This window comes from Nannospalax galili, unplaced genomic scaffold (assembly GCF_000622305.1).
Source record: "Nannospalax galili isolate Female #2095 unplaced genomic scaffold, S.galili_v1.0 scaffold771, whole genome shotgun sequence".
Taxonomy (NCBI): Eukaryota; Metazoa; Chordata; class Mammalia; order Rodentia; family Spalacidae; genus Nannospalax; species Nannospalax galili.
This window is the reverse complement of record NW_008329156.1, coordinates 588994-609374: the sequence shown is the minus strand read 5'-3', so window position 1 is coordinate 609374 and position 20381 is coordinate 588994.

Below are 20381 nucleotides of genomic sequence, written 5' to 3'. Positions count from 1 at the left end.
TGCAACAATTCAAACTAATGAGTTTCCAACTCTTTGGTGAGTTGTACTCCCACCGTTGGGTCCAGGCATCTTAACTAAGCTTTGACTAAGAGGACGGCATTAAGCATTCGCCTGTGATTTCCAGAACTTGTTAGTGTGGTTTCCAGCGCTTGCTGAAAGCTTTTCTCAGGTTTTTTTTTTGTTTTTTTTTTTTTTTTTTTTTTTAGTTTTTTTTTTTTTTTTTTTTTTGGCAGGACCAGAAGATACAAAATTAACGGTTATTTCCCAAGGGAGTTGCCGAGGTCTCCTTTCAAGTTTCTTGTGCTTGGCATTCTTAAATGCTAACAGGGCCCAGGCCCAACCCTTTGAAGTTTCCCACCCCACAGTGTGATTTAGTATGGTTGGCAGGGGAAGGCAGTTTAGTTCACCACCCCACCAAACAAATAAACAAAGCCAATTAGACTGAGGCAGGCTGATGGAAGGGTGTGGGGCCTGGTGCACCTGGGGAATCTCAGGGGTCAGAAACACCAGGGACAGCAGGGTCAGACAGCTCTCATGTGCTCAGACAATAGGCAATTTTGTTCTGCAGATGACTAAAGCAATCAGTTTTCAAAGCTGCACTTGAGCAACAGAGGTCCGTCCGTCTGAGGGTCCTAGGAGAGTAGGAAGCTGGATACACAGTGGCACTCGGTTTCCTTCTGGAAGCACAGACCACTGGGGTTCCTTCATCAGTCACTCTTGATGATCTGCCTTCTGCTATTTAGCACCTCAGCCAGGGCTGAGGTGTGTGGTCGCTGCACCGTTTTGGGATAAGAACAAAATCCTGCACCCGCCACCTCATGTGAAAACTGGCCTTGGGGTAGCTCTGCCTCTAGAATTGCCTCATGGATGTCAACTCTGCAGACAGATGTTGCAGGGGAGGGCAGCAGCCCCCAGAGGCTTCCATGTGGATGTAGACAAAGCGACTAACCAAGGTCGTTGGCTGTAATTAATGCCTGGGGGTGGGGAACCTCCCATTATACCATTCCCAGAAAGACTCTAGGAAGGTCACATGGAGTGTGTGAGGACAGTTCACTTAGGCATACACATGCATTCAGGTACATACCCACATCCTCCCCATGCCCTATGGACACACACACACACACACACACACACACACACACACACATATACTTGTATTCCAGCTCCCCTGACCCCCGCAAGGGGTCATCATATGTTGGTGTCTTGCAGGCATCAACGTAACCCCACCTTGTGACTGACAGTGCACAGGAAAAGCCAGAAGAGGGCTAATGTAAAGAAATTACCTGGTGAGGCCCAAGGGCACAGGACACCCAGCAGGTTTCACCCTGTCTCTGGGTGTTTGGGGAGACACTGAGGAACTGGTGTGTTACTGAGCATATAGACCCATTTACCTGCTAACTCAGTTTCCCTGGGTTCCAAAAAAATTAGGAAAATGGAATGTGTAAATTTTCCCTGAGACCAAGAGGACCTAATGCCCAAGTTACCTCTAGCCCCCAGTTCTCTGTTATGTACAGTTTTTAATTCTGGTCTTACCTGAAGAGGAAAACAGGGTTTTTAATAGTCCCCATTTTTAGAGAGACTAGAGTCTCAGTTTTGTTTTTTCTGGGGCAGCAGGGAAGGGTTGTTAAGATCTCACCCCTTCCAGGCCCAGCAGAGTGTGCTGTCCCATTTACTGTGGTCTTTATATGACTCCCCAATAACTCATGATGGCACTACACATGTACAAGCTTCACCACAGCTCTGTGGAGTGATGATAGGGAGCCAGGCTGCTTCAGAGGCTGCATCTCTGCTTGTCAGACATTTCTGGAAGCAGGAAAGAGCCAGGGGCTCTAGCGGCTGCTGTTGGGGAAGTTGGTCAGAGAATGAGGAAGGGCTCAGCGCTTGTCTGTGGTTGTTTTCTTGTGAGCTGCGCCAAAGCCTTTCGCATGTCCTTGTCCGCTCTGTTCTGCTTCAGAGCTAAGGGTTTTCCTTGGGAGAAGCTGTAGTGGCCAGAGTTGTGACGTCAGAGTTGATGAGCAGAGGGGAACTACTCACGGGGAAGCAGGTGGAAAGGGAGGAAGGGAGGAGAGGGAAGAGACACTGGTCTTTTACTTGAGGGTGAGATCTGATCTGGCCCTTGAGTTCCAATCTTAGGAATGAACAAGGTGGCTTGGACCTCTGGAAACCATCCATGTCACATTTCCACCATGTTATTGTTTGGTTTCTGCTGCTGTGAGTGATAAAACACTCACCAAAACCAATTTGGGGGACGAAATCTTACGCCTTAGGGTTCATCATCAAGGGAAGCCAGGGCAGGAGCTCAAGGCAGGAGCCTGGAGGCAGGAACTGAAGCAGAAACCATGGAGGAACGCTGCTTACTGGCTTGCTTATCTGTGGTGTGCTCAGTTACATTTCTCATACAGCCCAGTAGGCTAGGTCCTCCTACATCAACCAGTAATCAAGAAAATGCTTCACAGACAGGTCCTCAGGCCAATCTGATGGAGGAAATTCAATTGAGCTTCCTTTTTCCCAGGTGTCTCCAATCTGTGTCTCAAGTTGACAGAAACCAGTGCACATGGGCAAAATGAGTCCCGGAACCACCGGGAACCGCCCGTTCAGAGGGCCTGATGATATCTGCATTTGACCTGGGAACACTGAGGAGCTGGGGCTGAAGGTCTCTGACTGGTTTACTTGCCACAAATAGAGAATTCAGAGTCTTAGTAGGCTGTTATCTGGCCATGAAACAGAGGGTAGCTTTCTGTGAGGGATGCTTTTTGGCCCAAGAACTTTCTGGTAAATGTGTGCTGGGGAAAATGTGATACAACAAGAGGTTGGGAGAGGAGCCAAACTCTTCATCCTTGAGCAAAAAACACCTGAAGGCCCTTTGGCACTTGACTAGTGAAGGTCAAACACTCAGTGCTGGTCTTTGTAAAAGGGAAATGCAATTGCTCTACACAGGTGATTAGCCTAGGGGTCACAGTGCACTAATAACCCTCCATGAGCTGGCAGCATGCTCTGTTAGCAACATACCTAGACAAACCAGTCTCAGCAAGAACAGAACCTGGACTGGGTTCCAGAGTCAGGAAGGATGCACACAGTACAGGTGTCCATGAATAGTAAGGCTTCCTGAGCCCAGGAATACTGTAAAGATTCATGGTTTATGATACAGCAAATGCAGAGACTGGATGAACTGACTGGAAGCAGAGACACATCTATATAAGTGTGATGAGGTCATGTCTACATATAGACCACACCATGAATAGCCAACAGTTACTAATAGCACCTGGTGCTCAGTGTGATGCTGAGGGAAGTGGTGGCACTCGCCCAGGAATTGTGGGTAACAAAAGTGGCTCTTCAAGACATTTGGCAGACTTAATATCATTATTAGGTGATAAATGGGGTTTTACATACCTGACCCTGGGCTTTCTATTTTAGAGCCTATAGTCTGGAGGAGGAATGGCAACGCCATTTAGAGTTTTTTATATGTGTATACGTATATATCTTAGAGAGCTTCCGCAGTAACAGGTTCCCACCTGGCATTTTCAGTTTCATGTTTAAAGATTTATTTATTTTTATATTATGTGTAGAAGTGTTTGGTTTTGTGTATGTAAGTGTATCACATGAGTGCAATGCCCACAGAGGCCAGAAGAGGGTATCATATCCCCTGGAACTGGAGTTATAGATAGTTGTTAGCCACCATGTGGTGCTGAGAACTGAGCCCAGGTCCTCTACATGAGCAACCAGTGCTCTTAACCACCGAGCCATCTCTCTACCCAGTTTATCCCTTCCCTACTCATTCCTCTACTGTACCCTCCCATCTCCCACCCCATCGAACCCTTCCTGTTCCATTACTCCCCTTCCCTTGAAATGGCCCCCTGTGGCCCCTTTCTAGTTCCCTGACTTCCACTGGTACTTTAAACACACATTTCTAAAGATTCATATCTAGCACCACGTATGAGAGAAAACATGTGGCATTTGTCTTTCTGGGTCTGGATCGTATACTTCATTCAGGATGATTATTTCCAGTTTCATACATTTACCTGAAAATTTTGTAATTTCATTTTTCTTTAAGGCTCAATAGTCCATAGTATATATGTACTGCATTTTCATTATCTGCTCATCAGTTCATAGACATCTACGCTGTTCCCATATCTTGGCTATCGTGAACAGAACAGCAATGAACATGGATGAGCGGGTATCTCTGTAGCAGGATGTAGTCTTTTGGTTACCTATTTTTGAGTTGTTGGTTAGTGGGGTCCCATAGAGCCCTCCAAAACAATACAGGCTATTACCATTGCTCTTGTTTACCCTACAGAACTTGATGGTAAAACCCTGTTGCTGAGGATACCACATATCGGGACATGGAGAAATCAAGCTGGTACTGACCTGAAAGCTTCATCCCTACTAGCTAGCTTCCATAGTACTGGTAGGTGCTGTGCATGCCACAGGGGAAGAAAAATAATCGGTAGTCCTATCCAGCTGTGAGCCTGCAAGCTACCATAATGAGTGGCCTAGCAAGATATGCCCGTTGGTGCAGTAGTGGCACAAATGTTATGGGGTAATCAACCACTTTCCAGGTGGTTATTCAAGGCCTGCTCCTCAAAATGGAACTCATGCCTGGTACCGTTAACTGGGCCAAAACCCAGTGGGTGGCTAGGACATAGGCTTTTAAAGAGGACCCCATACGAATATTCTGCTAAATGAATATAGTAATAAACTGCCCCCTAAGTTCTTTTCTTTTTATTACTTTATGTGAATAAGTATAATGCCTGCATGCATATAAGTGCCCTCATGTCATGCAATGCCCATGACAGAGGTCATGAAGAGGGCGTAAGATCCCCTGGAACTGGAGTTATGGATGATTGTTAACCACCATGTGGGTGCTGGGATTTTAACCTGGGTCCTCTGGAAGAGCAGCCAGTGCTCTTAACCACTGAGCCATTTCTCCAGGCCCAGGTCTTTTCTTTTTATCCATACAGTAATCCATCTCTCAACCCTCCTCAGAGAAATTTCTTTTCACAGTAGATGGCAAGTAAAACAGAGACCCATAACCTGTCAATGCGCAGAGTAAGAGACTGCAGAGATTAAGAGACTGCTCAGCTCTAATCCAAGAGCTAGATCACATCCATTCCCCCTAAGGGTCAGGGATCACCTCAGAAGAGGGGGTGGTGGTGGAAAGATTACAAGAGCTAGAGACAGTGGACATTTGCGTGAAACAGAATTTGCTGGAGGTGACAGGACTGTTGCACACATGAACTCACAGGAGCTAAGTCAGCCAATATCCCAACATGGGCAGGGGAAGGGATCAGAGTTCCACCCCTAGCTGAGGAGCTACTGGTAACTGATGGCTGCTGGAGAGGGAGAGTCAGTTTTCTTCACAGATGTGGCCCTTAGAGGCTCCTCGTGCTCCAGTAGATGGTCCTAAGCCCATGTATATACAGGCAGCACTAAGTGGACTCAATGGGTTTTATAAAAAACAGAGGGCTGGAGAGATGGCTCAGAGGTTAAGAGGAGGATCCAGGTTCAATTCTCAGCTCCCATATGGCTGCTAACAACCGTCCATAACTCCAGTTCTAGGGGATCTGATGCCCTCTTCTGACCTCCTCGGGCATTGCACAACATGGGTGTTCGTACACACATGCAGGCAATACACTCATACACATAAATTAAAAATATTAAGTAAGATATTTAAAAAATAACAGAGCTGGGCACAGAGGCAGGCAAATCTCTATGAGATCAAGGCCAGTCTGTTCTACATAGTGAGTTCCAGGTCAGCTGGGGCTACAGGGAGACCCTGTCTCAAAAAGACCCCCCCCCCCAAAAAAAACTTATGAAGTTGGGAGGGAAAAGGAAGGCAAGGATAAAGGAGGAATTGGAGGAGAGGGCATGGGGGGGGGAGAAGTTGGTCAAAATACCTCACATGCTCGACCATGGTTGGCGTCACTTGGAAGCACAGAGGAAGTGAATTTATGTCATGCTAATCAGTAGAGGGGAAAAACATTACCATTGAACTCCACCCGATGACGCCAAGTGCAGGGGGTTCGAGCCAGCGACCCCCACGCAGTGATGATTGGGGATGAGTAAGCACACCGTTCCCCAGCCCACGTCACCCCCAGTACTGGGGACAATCAGATGCAACAGGGAGCCTAGTCAAGCAGGGATTCATTTATTGCACGTGTTACAGAGCTTATAAAGGCATCTGGAAATCCCCCTCCCCCCTGCGGGTGTATCTTAAGGATGGTCACGCACTGATCAAGCACTCCTTAGCAGTGTGGAAGTATCCTTCAGACTTTTAAAACAAGTCAGGCCGTGCCCCAGTAACTTCCTCTCGGACTTTTGTAAGGCAGGGCCTTTAGGTCCCCACAGCCAAGGATCCAAGTGCAATTGATTATGACTAGTAATAATCAGATACATACAGATTAGAGATGCATGCCAACATCTCAGTGCTAGTAGCAAAAACAATGAGTCTTTCTGCAAGGAGCAATATATTCTAAAATGAAATGGAGATCTTTTTTAAAGGTTAAAAAACTCATTCAATTTTATGTGTTACAGGGCCTATACTGAGTTCAATGTTGTATAACTGTATTAACTCAACTGTGAAACTTGTAGCCAGTTGTGAAAGAGATGTGCTCTTCCTCTGGAGTGTTACTGAATATGTTAAATCTGTAGTGAAATGCTGCTTCTAATCATGTAGTTATTAAAAATTTAAAAATAATGATAAAAATAATAATAGTAGATGTGAAAAACAACGTTACCATTGAAATCTACCTGATGACATTATATCCATGCTCAGATGCCAAGGAGCTCAGAAAGTAACTGACTGTGAGTAGTAATAATCAGATATATAGAGATTAGAGATGCATGTAAAATGAATTTTTCTGTATGAAACTGTGTATTTTAATAATGAAATGGAGATCTTTTTAAAAGCTTAAAACCTCATCCAATTTTATATCTTATAGGGTTTATACTGAGTACAGTATTGTATAATGTAACAAGTCAACAATAAACCCAAAAATTTACAGTCAATTTTGAAAAAGATGCATCTTAGCTCAGAAAATTGTTATTGAATATGTCAATGCTTTTGTAATGAAGTGCCTCTTCTAATTATGTGGTTATTAAATAAATAATTAACTGGGGAAAAAATTCTCCCCCCCCACCAAAAAAATTGCTGTCTCCTGCTTAGATGCTGGGAGATGCTGTACCATGTGACTCCGTTGGGGTTCTCTGGTGCTGGAGCCCTCATGGAAGGGAGAGAGGGCTAGACACTGTTTGTGTGGCCATTGATAGACAGCTGTCCCTGACCTCAAGAGCAGATATTGTACATAACAAAACACTAGAAGTTTAAAAAAAAGATACAACTCCATGCATACCACTCTCAAAATAATTGCCTTTCCAAAAATCACATAATGGAGAAAAGAAAACTACTATCGAGTGTCTTCAAGAATCAAAATAAACACCAACCAGATGCGTATTTGTAGTCCTGAAATATCAGACAGAAATTGTAGCACCATGGGGGGAGGGTGCTTCTTTTTCAATAAAGAGCAAATCTCATCAAAAAAGAAAATAAACTTTGTGACCTTCTGTGACTTTGAAATACAGCTGTAGCAAGCCTCAAGACAGCAGAGACAGTAAGACTGTTGCTGTGGCCTTCCAGCAGGAAGGGGATTTCCTCAGAACAGGGTGGACAGCAGCACTGTGCCCAGGAAGACAGGAGTCCAGCTCCCAGAAGGCCATGGGAAGGTGCTCAGCACGTGCAAACAGGAATGCCTTGCACTAACCCATTTTTATTTTTATTTTCCACTTGGGAGTTGGAAGGCCATCCTCAGCTGCATATGGAGTTGGAAGTCAGCCTGGGCTATAACTTGAGACCCTGCCAAAAAAGAAAGAACCCAGTCAGGACAGTCAGTGAGAACTTCCTCTCTCTGCAGCTGGATCCCTCCATCATTCATGATGGCTGGCTCGATTTCTTAAGGTAAGGCAGGGGCTTCCATGGATCATTTAAAAAAATTTAAGTACCCCACCCCCATTCTCTTCCTATCCCCTGCTCCAAGAGGAGGAAGAAGAAGAAGAAGAAGAAGAAGAAGAAGAAGAAGAAGAAGAAGAAGAAGAAGAAGAAGAAGAAGAAGAAGAAGGAAAGAAACCTAGAAACTTTGAGTGTGTGTACAGATGGAAAATTAGAAGGAGAGACACAGCATTGAGGTGGTCACTAACTGTTACTGAGGTGTCCAGGAGCTGCTGGCTCAGTGGTGGAGGCCTTTCTGTGTCACTAAAAGAAGTCTCCACAAAAGGAAAGGTGCAAACGTACCATAAACACGTATTTTCTAATATCAGCATTTCTGTATGTCCTTTTAAGGTAACACATTGGACCATGACGCACCCCTAACTTGACCTGTCTTCACTGGTTTTGTGTGTCCTAAAATGGTGTCTTTAGACTGTACTCAGAACACTGTGGTAACACACCCAGCCAAGCTTGGAGAGCTCTGGCACAGCCCCGAGTTCTCAGATGCATTCCCTTCTCAAACCTGGGGCAAGGGCCATCAGCTGTGCTCTGGTACCCACAGGGTTCAGTTGCTGTGTGGGCGCCTCTCGACTCTCTTTCCTGGAAGAGGAACTGAGGATGCCCAGGTAGACAGGAGCGCCCACTGCTTCCCAATGGCAGCCTTTAAGGCATACAGATCAGAGGACTCCTGATGGGGTGGGGAGAGTGCACTGGTCCCCTTGGTCTCCTTGTGTCCCTCCACCTGGCTTAGATCTCACAACCCAGCTTCGCCTTGGCACCTGCTGGGCCCTGTATGATGGTTTTGGCTCTTGCGTGTCTCAATATACATCCAGCTAGCATCCCAATCCATCTGCATCTGCACAGCTCCTGGCAGGACTCCCTCTGAAACTGTGCTGGTGCTGTTATTGATAGTCTTGGCTTCGGGTGCAGCTGTAATTTGGCAGTTATGTGTGTGATGTCATGGGTGTTTCAGGAAGGGTGGGAGGGGCTGAACAGGGCCAGCAGACACCTGCAGCAAGCCCCTATATTAGCCTAGAGGTCTGTCATGGGCCTCCAGAGTAATGTCGGGGTCTGCCCGGAGCCACGATAGAAATCTAAGGATCTGCGTACTTGGCTTGGCAAACAGAACGAGGAACACGGTGCTTTTGATGCTGTATAAGGCTGTGGATCTCATTCCAGCCAATGCCACAGTCTCCAATAATGTACTGCGGAGAGATGTATTCAAGCACACCACATTTAGGGGGAGAAGGACAGAGTTCATAACTAACCAAGTTAGGAAATGGAATCGTGTGTTTCTTGGATGTTTTCAAAATAACCCTAGGCTGTTAAAACGCAGGCATGTCCTGTAGTAGAAAAGCTAGCTTAATGCTGTTTAGAGAAGCACATACCAGTACTTTGAAACCCTGTCCGTAGGGCACCTGGGAATGTCTGACAGAATCGGTGCTCTACACCACGACACGGTCATTGGCAGCTAGAGTGGTCTGAGGCGACCTGGGAAGGAAGGCAGCTTGCCTCTCCAGGCTGTGCCTGGAGTACAGGAATCCCTGTGGTGGCAAGATGGGAGCACCTGCTGACAACTTGCTGGATCTTGGTATTATTCACACTAGTTAGACCTTTAGAAAACAAAATGCCCAGGTATAGCTCCCCAACCTTCCATAGAATGGCCCAACGTTTACTGACTTGTAACTAACAGTGTGTGCCCAAACTCTACTCCACAGGAAGTTAATTCAGGAAGCCTCCACAGACATGCCCCTACCCCACCGTCTGTGGCAGCAGCTGAGATGCCGCCAATGTTCTAAGCACCTACGGATAATCCTCAGAGATGCATCTCATACACAATCAAACACAGATAAAGGCTCTGACTTCTCTTTTCAGGTCTTCAATATAATCTTCATTTTGTTCTTGGCTTTGGGAACCAAAAAAACTCAGAAACAAATACAGTTTCCTGACTCAAAGGTATCTGGAAACTGTAAGGTCTCAGGTTTGAGGGACACCGAGGCAGATTATCATTTTGGGTAAGACATTTATTAGAGGAATTTTTAATTCCATAGACAGACACATGTTGTGAAGAGAGTTCAGACCATCAAGGCAATGTGGCATCCCCTTACAGGGGTCCAAGGGCCAGGAGGTCTCCTATCAGGTAGCCTATGAGCGCCTATAGCGTGGGTGTGCTCGTAGTCAGGATGTCACCGATTCCTGGGCAGTAGAAGGAGGAGAGGTACACGCCTTTAGTCAATGTGTGTCCATCATGTGGGATGTGCCACCTAGGGCCCTGGTATAGTTTAGGGTGCTGGGTAAACGTTCTTCCTGCAAGTGAGAATTACAGACTCACATGCAGCCACAGTGGGGTGCCTGTCATTTCTCTTATAGAAGTTGTGGTAAGAGGGGAGAGTCCAAACCTAACAGAAGCATGAGCCTTCTCCATTTTGTGTAGTCTCTGAAGTTTGTTTTGTTTTTGAGACAGAGTCTCACTATGTAGCCCTGACTAGCCTATCTAGACCAGGCTGGCCCCAAACTCACAGAGATCGGCCTGCCTTGGCCTTCAGAGTCCTGGGATTAATAGTACATTACCACCATGTCCCACTTCATCTCTGAAATTTTAAAGCCTTATTTCTTGAACTTTTTTTTAACCATTGAGAAACAATAAAAGATTCAGATTTTGTATCTGAAATATATTGATCTGACAATGCATTTGTTTTGTTTTGTTTTGCATTACTTCAACAAAAGACCCAAGACAGGTTAACTTTATGAAGAAAAGAGGGTTATTTAGTATGTCAGCTTTCTGCCACTATAACAAATTGCTTGAGATCATGAACTTATAAAGGGAGAAGGTTTTCTTGGGCTCACAGTTTTGCAGTTCCTGTATACAGTTGGATGCTCTGCCCTGTTGCTTTTCTGCCTGTGGCAAGGTAGCACACCTTGTCAGAAGGGTGGTGGTACAAGTGAACTCACCTTGAGATCAGGAGCAGAAAGAGAGAGGGACGAAAGGGGAGGAGGGGAGAGGAAGAGGAGGAGGAAGAGGAAGAGGAGGAGGAAGGAGACGAGGAGGAGGAAGAAGAGGAGGAGGAAGAGGAGGAGAAGGAGGAGGAAGAGGAGGAGGAGGAAGAGGAAGAGGAGGAGGAGGAGGAAAAGGAGGAGGAGGAAAAGGAGGAGGAGGAGGAAGAGGAGGAAGAGGAAGAGGAGGAGGAGGAAAAAGAGGAGGAGGCAGAAGAAGAGGAGGAGGAGGAGGACAGCAGCTGAGGTTTTGCACTCCATCCTACAGGCATGGCCTGGGTGACCTCAGGACTTCCCATCAGGCTACCCCCTCCATATTCGTCCCTCCCCATAGCACTACTTTGGGAACCAAGTCTTTACCACTGGGCCTTTGGAGATGTTTGAAGCCCAGACTGTGGCATTTAGTTCAGTCTAGAGGTTCGGGGCACAGAGCTGTCAGGCTCTGCTCTGGCCAGTGTCCCCTCTGCTGTGTCACATCATGTGTGTGAGGAGGAAGTGACATCTGCAAGTGGAAACCACAGCAGCCTCCTCTGAAGGCAGCACCTCCCTTCACCCGAGGCTCTCTCTGGAGGCTCCACCCAAAGGTCCACTCCGCACCACACAGGGAGGAAGGAATGTCAAACCAGGCTAAGGAGCAACTGGCGAAAAATAACTTCGCTTATAAAGTTCAGAAAATGTTAGCATTTCCCAGTACAAAGGCTGAAAACACTCCCCTTATGTTAGGACACATGAACAAACAGCTCAACAGAAGTACCAGGACAAGAGCCCAGCGAGGCTCCTGCTCAGCAAGGCGCGGGGCCCAGGCCTGGGAAAAGCGTTTACATTCAGTCCCCCAACTGCAGCCTGCTGGGCTTCTTCTCTGCTGGAAAAATTTAAAGTGGGTCAGAGCACTGGCTGCTCTTGTGGAGGACCCAGGTTGGGTTCCCAGCACCCACATGGTAGATAGCAATCATCTACAACTCCAGTTCCAGGGATCCGACATCCTTTTGTGACCTCTGCAGACACTGCACACATGGATGCACTAGCCCATGTACACAAAACACCATACCAAAAAAAAGTTAGAGCCAAAATAGCGACACACACCTTTAATTCCAGCACTCCGGGGCCAGAAGCAGGTGGATCTCTGTAAGATCGTGGCCAGTCTGATCTACATAGCAAGTCCCAGGCTAGCTGAGGCTGCAGGGAGACCCCCGTCTCAAAGCAATGCCCCCAAAACAACAGAAAAAGGAAATTAATAGCCAAAATTAGTTTAAAAGCTTAAAAATATAATAGAGGCTGGAGCTCAGTGCGAGAATATTTCCACTTGTATACCAAGCATAAAACTCTGGGTTCCATCCCCACTACCTCAAAAAATAATCAACCCCCAAAACCACCTCAAAACAAAGCCCAACAATAAAAACCACATGAAAATCCATGTGCCTTTTGCTCAGCTCCAATTTCTACAATGACCTTTCTTCTACCCCTGTCCTCCTTTTTTCTACTGTACATTTAAAAACTTTAAAATTTCTCTCTCTCTCTCTCTCTCTCTGTGTGTGTGTGTGTGAGGGGTGGGGGAGAGACTGGGAAGGCTCACTTTGACACACGGAAGCCAGAAGACAACTTTGTGGAGTCAGTTCTCTCCTTCCACCTTTATGTGGGTTTTGGGGATTAAAGTCATGTCACCAGGCTTGCACAGCAAGTGCCCTTATCTGCTGAGCCATATTACCAGGCCACGCTTTTAAAACTTACTCTAAATCCCAAGTATGGTTTTATGTGAATTCATTTCTAACAGAAGCTTTTAAAAAGGCAAAATTATCTCATACCAGACTTTTAGAAGTTAATGATTTTAATCCCTTCTTTTACCCATCCCATAATCAAATGTCCCCAACTTCCTTTTAAAAACTCTTTTTAATGGGGCTGGAGAGATGATTCAGATGTTAGCAGTACTTATTGCTGTTCCAGGGGACAACGGTTCCCAGCACACACATCAGTGGGTCATAACTGCCTATAACTTCAGCTCCAGGGGCACCAAGGCCACTCAGACCTCTGCAGGCACTGCCTCCACACATGGACACACATAAGTATATACAAATAAACTAAAATTAAGAACGACTTCTTTTTGTAGCTGGTCTGTGCCTGGCACCTGCTTGCAGTGCTGGCGATGGAGTTAAGTGCATTGACTTCCCACCCCAGGACAGAGAAAGGCTTGAGGATATGACCCTGGTTTTCTGAATTATAAAACTTGTCAAGAATTCTCCTGATTACCTCATGGAATAGTTTCCCCTTTAAAAAAATAATTATTTTTATTTAATGCATATGAGTGTTTTGACTTCCCACCCCAGGACAGAGAAAGGCTTGAGGATATGACCCTGGTTTTCTGAATTATAAAACTTGTCAAGAATTCTCCTGATTACCTCATGGAATAGTTTCCCCTTTAAAAAAATAATTATTTTTATTTAATGCGTATGAGTGTTTTGCCTACATGTATGTAAGTACACCACTTGTGTGCAGTGTCCAGTGGAGGCCAGAAGAGGGCATCAGATCTCCTGGAACTAGAGTTACGGACCATTGTTAGTCACCATGTGGGTGCTGGGAATGGAACGTGGGTACTCTGCAAGAGCAGCCAGTACTCTTAACCACCAAGCCATCTCTCCAGGCCCCATAGTTTTCCCTTTTATTGATATTCAATAAAAATCAATGCTGCTAATTCTTGGCTGTTTTCATTTTTACAACAGTGAGCAGAGTGCACACTGGATTTCTCAGTCTGCCTTTGTCACCGGAGGTTAGAGCAAATCCTTCCTCTGCTGAACTCTTCCCAACAATCATTTTTAACAGGTGTGTACTGCCTCATTTTGGCAGCCAGTCTCCTGTAGCTTTGCCCCTCTGTGGCACTTACTCAATACCTTGGATGTTTTAGGAGGAGGGGAATGTGGCTAAGGATGAGCATGTTAGCCCTCCCTTCCTTCTGTACTCTCATACCTGACCTTACTTCTGCGTCTACGTAGGGAGGAAGGACAGTGGGGAGGGAGGAAAATGGGGAAGGACAGTGATTTTCTGGGATGTTTAGAAGGGTTGTTTTTCTTTCATCTTCTGGATGTCTTAGCTTGTTTCTCCATTGCTGTGACAAACACTCTGACCAACACCAACTTGGGGAGGAATGGGTTTATTTTATCTTACATCTCCAGGGTCACAGTTCATCAGGGAGCCCAAAGGAAGGAGACTATACCTTCACCAATGGCCTCTTCTATCCTCTTGGGGTGCAAAGCCTCAGATTCTTTCCATGACCCCTTCAATCCTGAGGTCTTCACTGCAACTGAGGCTGCACTTTCACCAATGGCCTTTCCTGGCTTCTCAGGGTGCCAAGCCTCAGCTGCTTTCTGTGACCCCTTCACGCTTTAAACACCAGAACCATGCAGAAGACTCTTACACATTACCAAGGCCTGCTTCCAGCTTGAGATAGAGGTGCGGGCCCCCTCTGTACCACAGCTTCTGTGTGCTGACCTGAGGAAATATTTCCCAGAAGACGTCACCTCAATGACCCTGGTCTCTTGTTACAACTGATTTTTCAGCCCCAGCTAACCAGCATCAACTGTCCCAGTAAAGCAAAGGTTTTAACTTCAGGTTCTGGTCTCTTCTTAATCACAGCTGATTCTTCAGTCCAGGCAGACTAGAGCCCAGATTCTCAATTCAAGATATCACACAAACAGCCCTGATAGTCTCTGATTCCCTTTGAAGCTTCACAAGCCAGGCCTCCAACGTCCACAGCTCTTTCAACATAAGCTCACTTGTTCCAAGCGCCATAGCAACAAACTCTAACTCAATGACTTTTCTAGCCTAAAATTCCAAATACTTCCACAGTCCTCCCCACAACACCAAGCTCAGGTCTGTCACAGCAATACCCCATTCCTGGTACCAATTTCTGTTCTAGTTTGTTTCTCCGTTGCTTTGACAAAACACTCTGACCAATACCAACTTGTGGAAGAAAGGGTTTATTTGGCTTACAAATGATGTTCCTGCCCTGTGCAAGGTTGGTCCTGGGACACCCTCTCAGACAGTAGCTGTAGGTACTGAGGTAGCCCAAGCCTATCAGCGCTGGGTGTACATAATAAACCTGCGGTATTAGGTGCCAATCACTAGGCAGATGATACGGTATGTGGTTCACTATGTCAAGGAGAAGGCTCTGTTTTAGCTCCATTTCCAACAGACTTCCATTGGTGAAGGGCACAGTGTTCTGGGTCCAGAGAGCCCAGGTCCTAAAGGTAATGCCTTACTTATTACTCAGACATCCCAGAATAACCTGGTGTCTAACAGACTGGTCTTTCCAGGTTCTGGTACACACAGGGAAACACCATCACCATCACCAGCACAAAGAGCCCTCATGACACAGAAAGGAACAGAAACAACTCTGATCGGAATGACCCTGTGGAGGCAGTTGCAGACAATATTTAGATATCATTTTTATTGTTATTTAATAAAATTTTTCAAAAAGCATTTGTGACACACACACACACACACACACACACACACACACACACACACACTATTTTACCAAAAGTTTTCTTGAGGAGTTAGTTGTGATCCTTCACACCCGGAATCTCAGCCCTGGAGGGACTGAGGCAAGAGGGCTGGCACAATTTTAAAGCCATCCTGGGCTAAGTAGTGAGTTGAAGGCCAATTTGGACTATATAATGAGGCCCAGTCTCAAAAAATAACAATTTTTTTTCTTAACCCCACCAAAGAAATTGTGGCAGCAGATGGCTGTTGGGAGGGGCAGAGACAGTCTCTTTCAAGAGTCTCTTTGGGGACTTGGTAGGTTAACCAGGCTCCAGTGGATGGACCTACACTGAAGGACATTTGGAGACACAAATTAGACTCTATCAGCCTTATTATATATATAATAGACTACATTAAATTGAGTGGGGGGCAGTAAGAGGAGGTGCAGGTGGGGGAGGGGATTAAATGCCATCAAATTATATGAAAATCACAAAAATTAAATTACAAAATCCAGAATTTTTTTGCTTGACCATTTTTAGGGACAGGATTATTGGATTTCAAACTGATAAGATTTATAAAGAGAGAAATAAAAGGGGGAGAGAGATGGCAACACTTTTTTTTTTTAAATGACACTGATCGCTAAGTCCGCTGCCATGAGGAGGGCAGGTGCAGCAACACAGGGCACAGGCAGATGTTTGGAGAGGGGACCCTCAGAGCAGCTCAGTCACACTGAGGGTTTGCTGTGACCCTGGTCCAACACGTCCCCAACCCCATTCCAGCAAAGAGAAAATTGATGACAGACAGATGTAGGGAGTCCAGGAGAGCACAGGGGGACACAGTCCCTTCACCTTCTCCAAATCCTGTGTCCTGGGTCACCAGCTGTCATGGGGCAGTTCCAAATTTTTGCATCTTAACGTGTTGCAAAATCTAACCCAACTAGCAACGCCTCAGAAGTCACCCGAGTATCCCTTTGCTTCTGAAGTGACAGGATCAGCTTAGCTAGGCTGGTGCGATTGGCATGGAAGGCAGCTTGCTTTGCGTGCAGACTGAAACTCCAGCCGGAAGCATAATTGATGTGAGCTTGGTAATATGGAGTTATGTCACAGAATGCGAGCCGAGCCGAGCTGACAGCTATAGGAAGTGCAAAGTCAAATACGACGGAAGAAATATGTTCCACACAGCAGCAGATGTTCTCAAATCAAATATTTCTATGAAAAATCATGGTAAAAGAATCAACTGACAAAATGGGGAAAGCTATTTCATAGCTTACATCATGGTGAGGAGGAAAGGGAGGGGGGAAAGGAGGGGGAAGAGGATAAGGAGGGCAGAGGAGATGGAGGAGAGAGGAGGGGGGGAGGCTTGGAAGGAGGAGGAAGGTTTGGGGGGGTCGGAAGGGAGGAGGAGGGGCGTTGGGCGGGGTGGAGAAAGGAGCTGAGGTCTGGTGTGCATTCACTGCTCTCCTGATTACAGATGTGCTGTGACAGCTCCTTCAAGCTCCTGCTGCTGTGACCCTCATCCCATGATGGACTGTAACCTGGAAATAGACCGTTCCTCCCTTAAATCGCTTTGGACAGGGTATGTGCCACGTGGATAGGAAAGGAAACTAAGACATCTTGTTCTAAGCGTCACTTGTTCTTGAAACTCAGCCCTTTGCTTCCTGTGCTCTGACACTTACTTGTCCAGCGTCTCCGATTTTTCCAGAAGACCCTGGGAGGTGTGTCTTAGGGTCATTTTGAGTGCTGTTCTTGCTTTGCCCTTTCCTGGTCCTCACCTTTCTCTTACTTCCGCTCACTTATGTCCCGGGAACACCAGGCTCTTTAAGCTCTACCTCTGGTTCCTTCAGATCAGGTGATGCCACCCTACTCCTCTGGTGACCTCAGAGCTCTTGACCCCTCGGGAGGCTCTGCTTAGCCAAGGCTTCCTGTGAGTCAGGAGCACTTTCCTATAGACTGCCCTGGGCTATTTTGGCTGCTTCACCACAAAGGGTAATAAACTGGGTAGCTTAGAACAAGAGAAAATAATTCTTCCTGTTCCAGGTTGGATGGTCTCAGGTCAGGGCTGTCTTGGGTCTCTTTTGTGAGGTACTGATTCCCTATGAGGGTTCTATCTTCATTATGTAACAATCCTCAGAGAACCCACCTCGCCTTGGGTTAAGATTTCAACAGAGGAATTTGTGGCAGGAGCAAATGCCCTTCCCCTCTCCTTTCCCCTCCCCTCCCCTCCCCTCCCCTCTCTCCTCTGTTCTTCCCTCCATCCCCTCTCCTCCCTTTGTTTTCCTTCTTTCCTTTCCATCTCATTATCTCCACCTAAAATTAACTCTTAAGACCAAGTAACTGGCGTTGACTTACAGAGATAGACTGGGAAACCACTGGAAACCATTCGTTCTAGATTGTTCTGCAGTGCCCTTTTGTAACGGTGCCTCCCTCTTCCTCATTTCTCCAGCCAGAAGCCCAAGGTGACGTCCTTGGACCACCTTTTCATCTTATTCAAAAATCTTTCTTCCATAGAAGCAACTCCTGGTCAAGTCCTTTTGCACAAAAACAAACTGAAAAAAAAAGGGGGGGGGGAGCTCTGTGCCCAAGAGCACTCAATTTTTAACATTAAGAACATGTAATGTTCTTAGACTGGAGAGATGGCTCAGGGATTAAGAGCCCTGTCTGCTCGTGCAGAGGATCTGGGATCAATTCACATCGCCCACGTGGTGGCTAACTGTCATGACTCCAGTTCCAGAGGACTGGGTATCGTGACACCCTCCTTTGGCCTCTGCAGGTTTTGTACACACAGGTGCACTTGCATACACACAGGCAAAACACTCATACACATAAAATCAAAATAATTTTAAAAACTTTTAAAATATGGTTGGAGAGATGATTCAGCAGCTAAAAGCACTGAGTGCTCTTGCAGACGACCCAGGCTCAGTTCCCAGCACCCACATGGTGGCTAACAACTGTTCTTAACTCCAGTTTTGGGGGCTCCAGCACTCTTCTGGCCTCCACATAGCAAAACACATATTCACAATACCTACATAGCAAAACACTAATTCACAATAAAAATAAAATAAAAAATTAAGAATATTTTTAAAATAGTAACTATTTGGAAGTATGAAATTTTAAAGTCTCCCAAATAATAATTTGTAAAAATTTTTTCAGAAAAGCACACACATCTTCTGACATGGGAGAGCCGTGCGAGGTCCATGAGTGTGATGATCATTACTGTATTCATAAATGCATCCTGTGATCACTGAATAGGAAAGTACACAGTCCTAGCACCTAGTAAGTACTAAGTGCCCAGTACTCTGGAGTGTGTGATGAGAAAGCAGCCATCAGAGCAAGCTGTGTGAAGGAGTCATGCATGTTGTGGTGCTCTACACACATGCATCTTCCTGTCGTGCACAGAAAGGCTGGGCAGGAGGGCAGGAGAGGGACGCCCCACCTCCCGCCTGCTGTTGGAAAGAGGAAGATTAGGAACATGCTCCTCTGTGCTCTGAGTACCCAAATTCTTTTAAGTATCTTATTCTAAGAAAATTTCTGTGTATTTTTTAAAGACCTGAAGATAAAAGAGAATTGAATAATGATCTCCCAGAGCTCGTTGAGAGTTAGTTTGGGAGATCTTTGCTAACTATCATCAAGTAAAATTATATATGAAACTCTGAACCAAAAGATAAAATAGAGATATTAAACTTCATGAGGTTAGGGATGATCGGATGCCAATGAACTTTAAACTATTTATAAAAAGATTTTCTTCTTGCCCACATATTAAATTAAAAATACAAATAAAATTATGAATGCAGCATGTATTAACAGTATAAAATTCTAAAAAAAAATATCAAACCACAGCAATGAAAATAAATCACGTCCTCTTCTGGAGTCCCTAACAGAAGATTTAATTTGCTGACGTTTTCAGGGCAAAAAGGCATCGTACATTCTGTGAGCACCTCTAGACAAAGATGGAAAGTCATTCTGTTTTCATGCTGATAGTCAGTTTGACCACTCTGGCCGAAATAGAATGTTATCAGTGGGGTTGTAAACACTCTAAGTAAGATTTTTGCAAACAAATCCTTAGATTTGCTGTAGTGTTCAGTCACAGTTGAAGCCTTTTCCATGAGACAAAAGCAGTGCTAAGGTGGGACCTGGTATAACAGTTTAAATTAAAATATAAATGCAGAAAACAACCAATAGATGTTTTGGCATGTAATGAAGTTCAACTATCTTTTTCTTCTATTTTCACGTGTATGTGTGCCTGTTTGCACGTGTGTGGGCACATGAGTGTACACATGCAAGTGGAGGCTGAAGGTTGATGTCTCCTCCATCCACACCCTGTCCTTGTTCATTGAGGCAGGGTCTCCCAACCAAACCCAGAGCTCACTGATGTGGCTATTCTTGCTGACCAGTTCACTCTGAGGATCCTGACTCCACCTTCCCAGGCTAGAATACAGGGGGGCCATTACATACTCTAGGTGTTTACCTGCATTCTAGGAATCCAAACTGCTGCACACCGTGCCTGCACAGCAAGCAGGCACTTTAACCACTGAGCCACCTTCACATCCCAGCAGTTTTTTAACTGGAGACGGGGACTAAAAAGCCTAAACTAGATGTTACAGGATCATATTTGAAGAGTGAAGAGCTACAAGCACCCCCCAAATCACAGAGGCTGGCCATTTCCCATGATCTAATGTTGCCGCAGATATTCTGAGCAATCAAACAACCCATTAATGGCAAAAAAAGATAGAACAAAACCATCATTAATTGTCAATGATAGGATTTTTGTAAATGAAGAACTATTAGAACTAATACGGGAATTCAGGGGAGAGGCTGAGTTTCAAAATGCAGGTGAGTGTAGTGGTTCATGCCTGCGACCACAACAGCACCGGGAGGCAGGTGAGGAAGGCTGAAAGTTGGGTTACACGGTGAGACTGCATAGCAAAATGAAAGGAAGA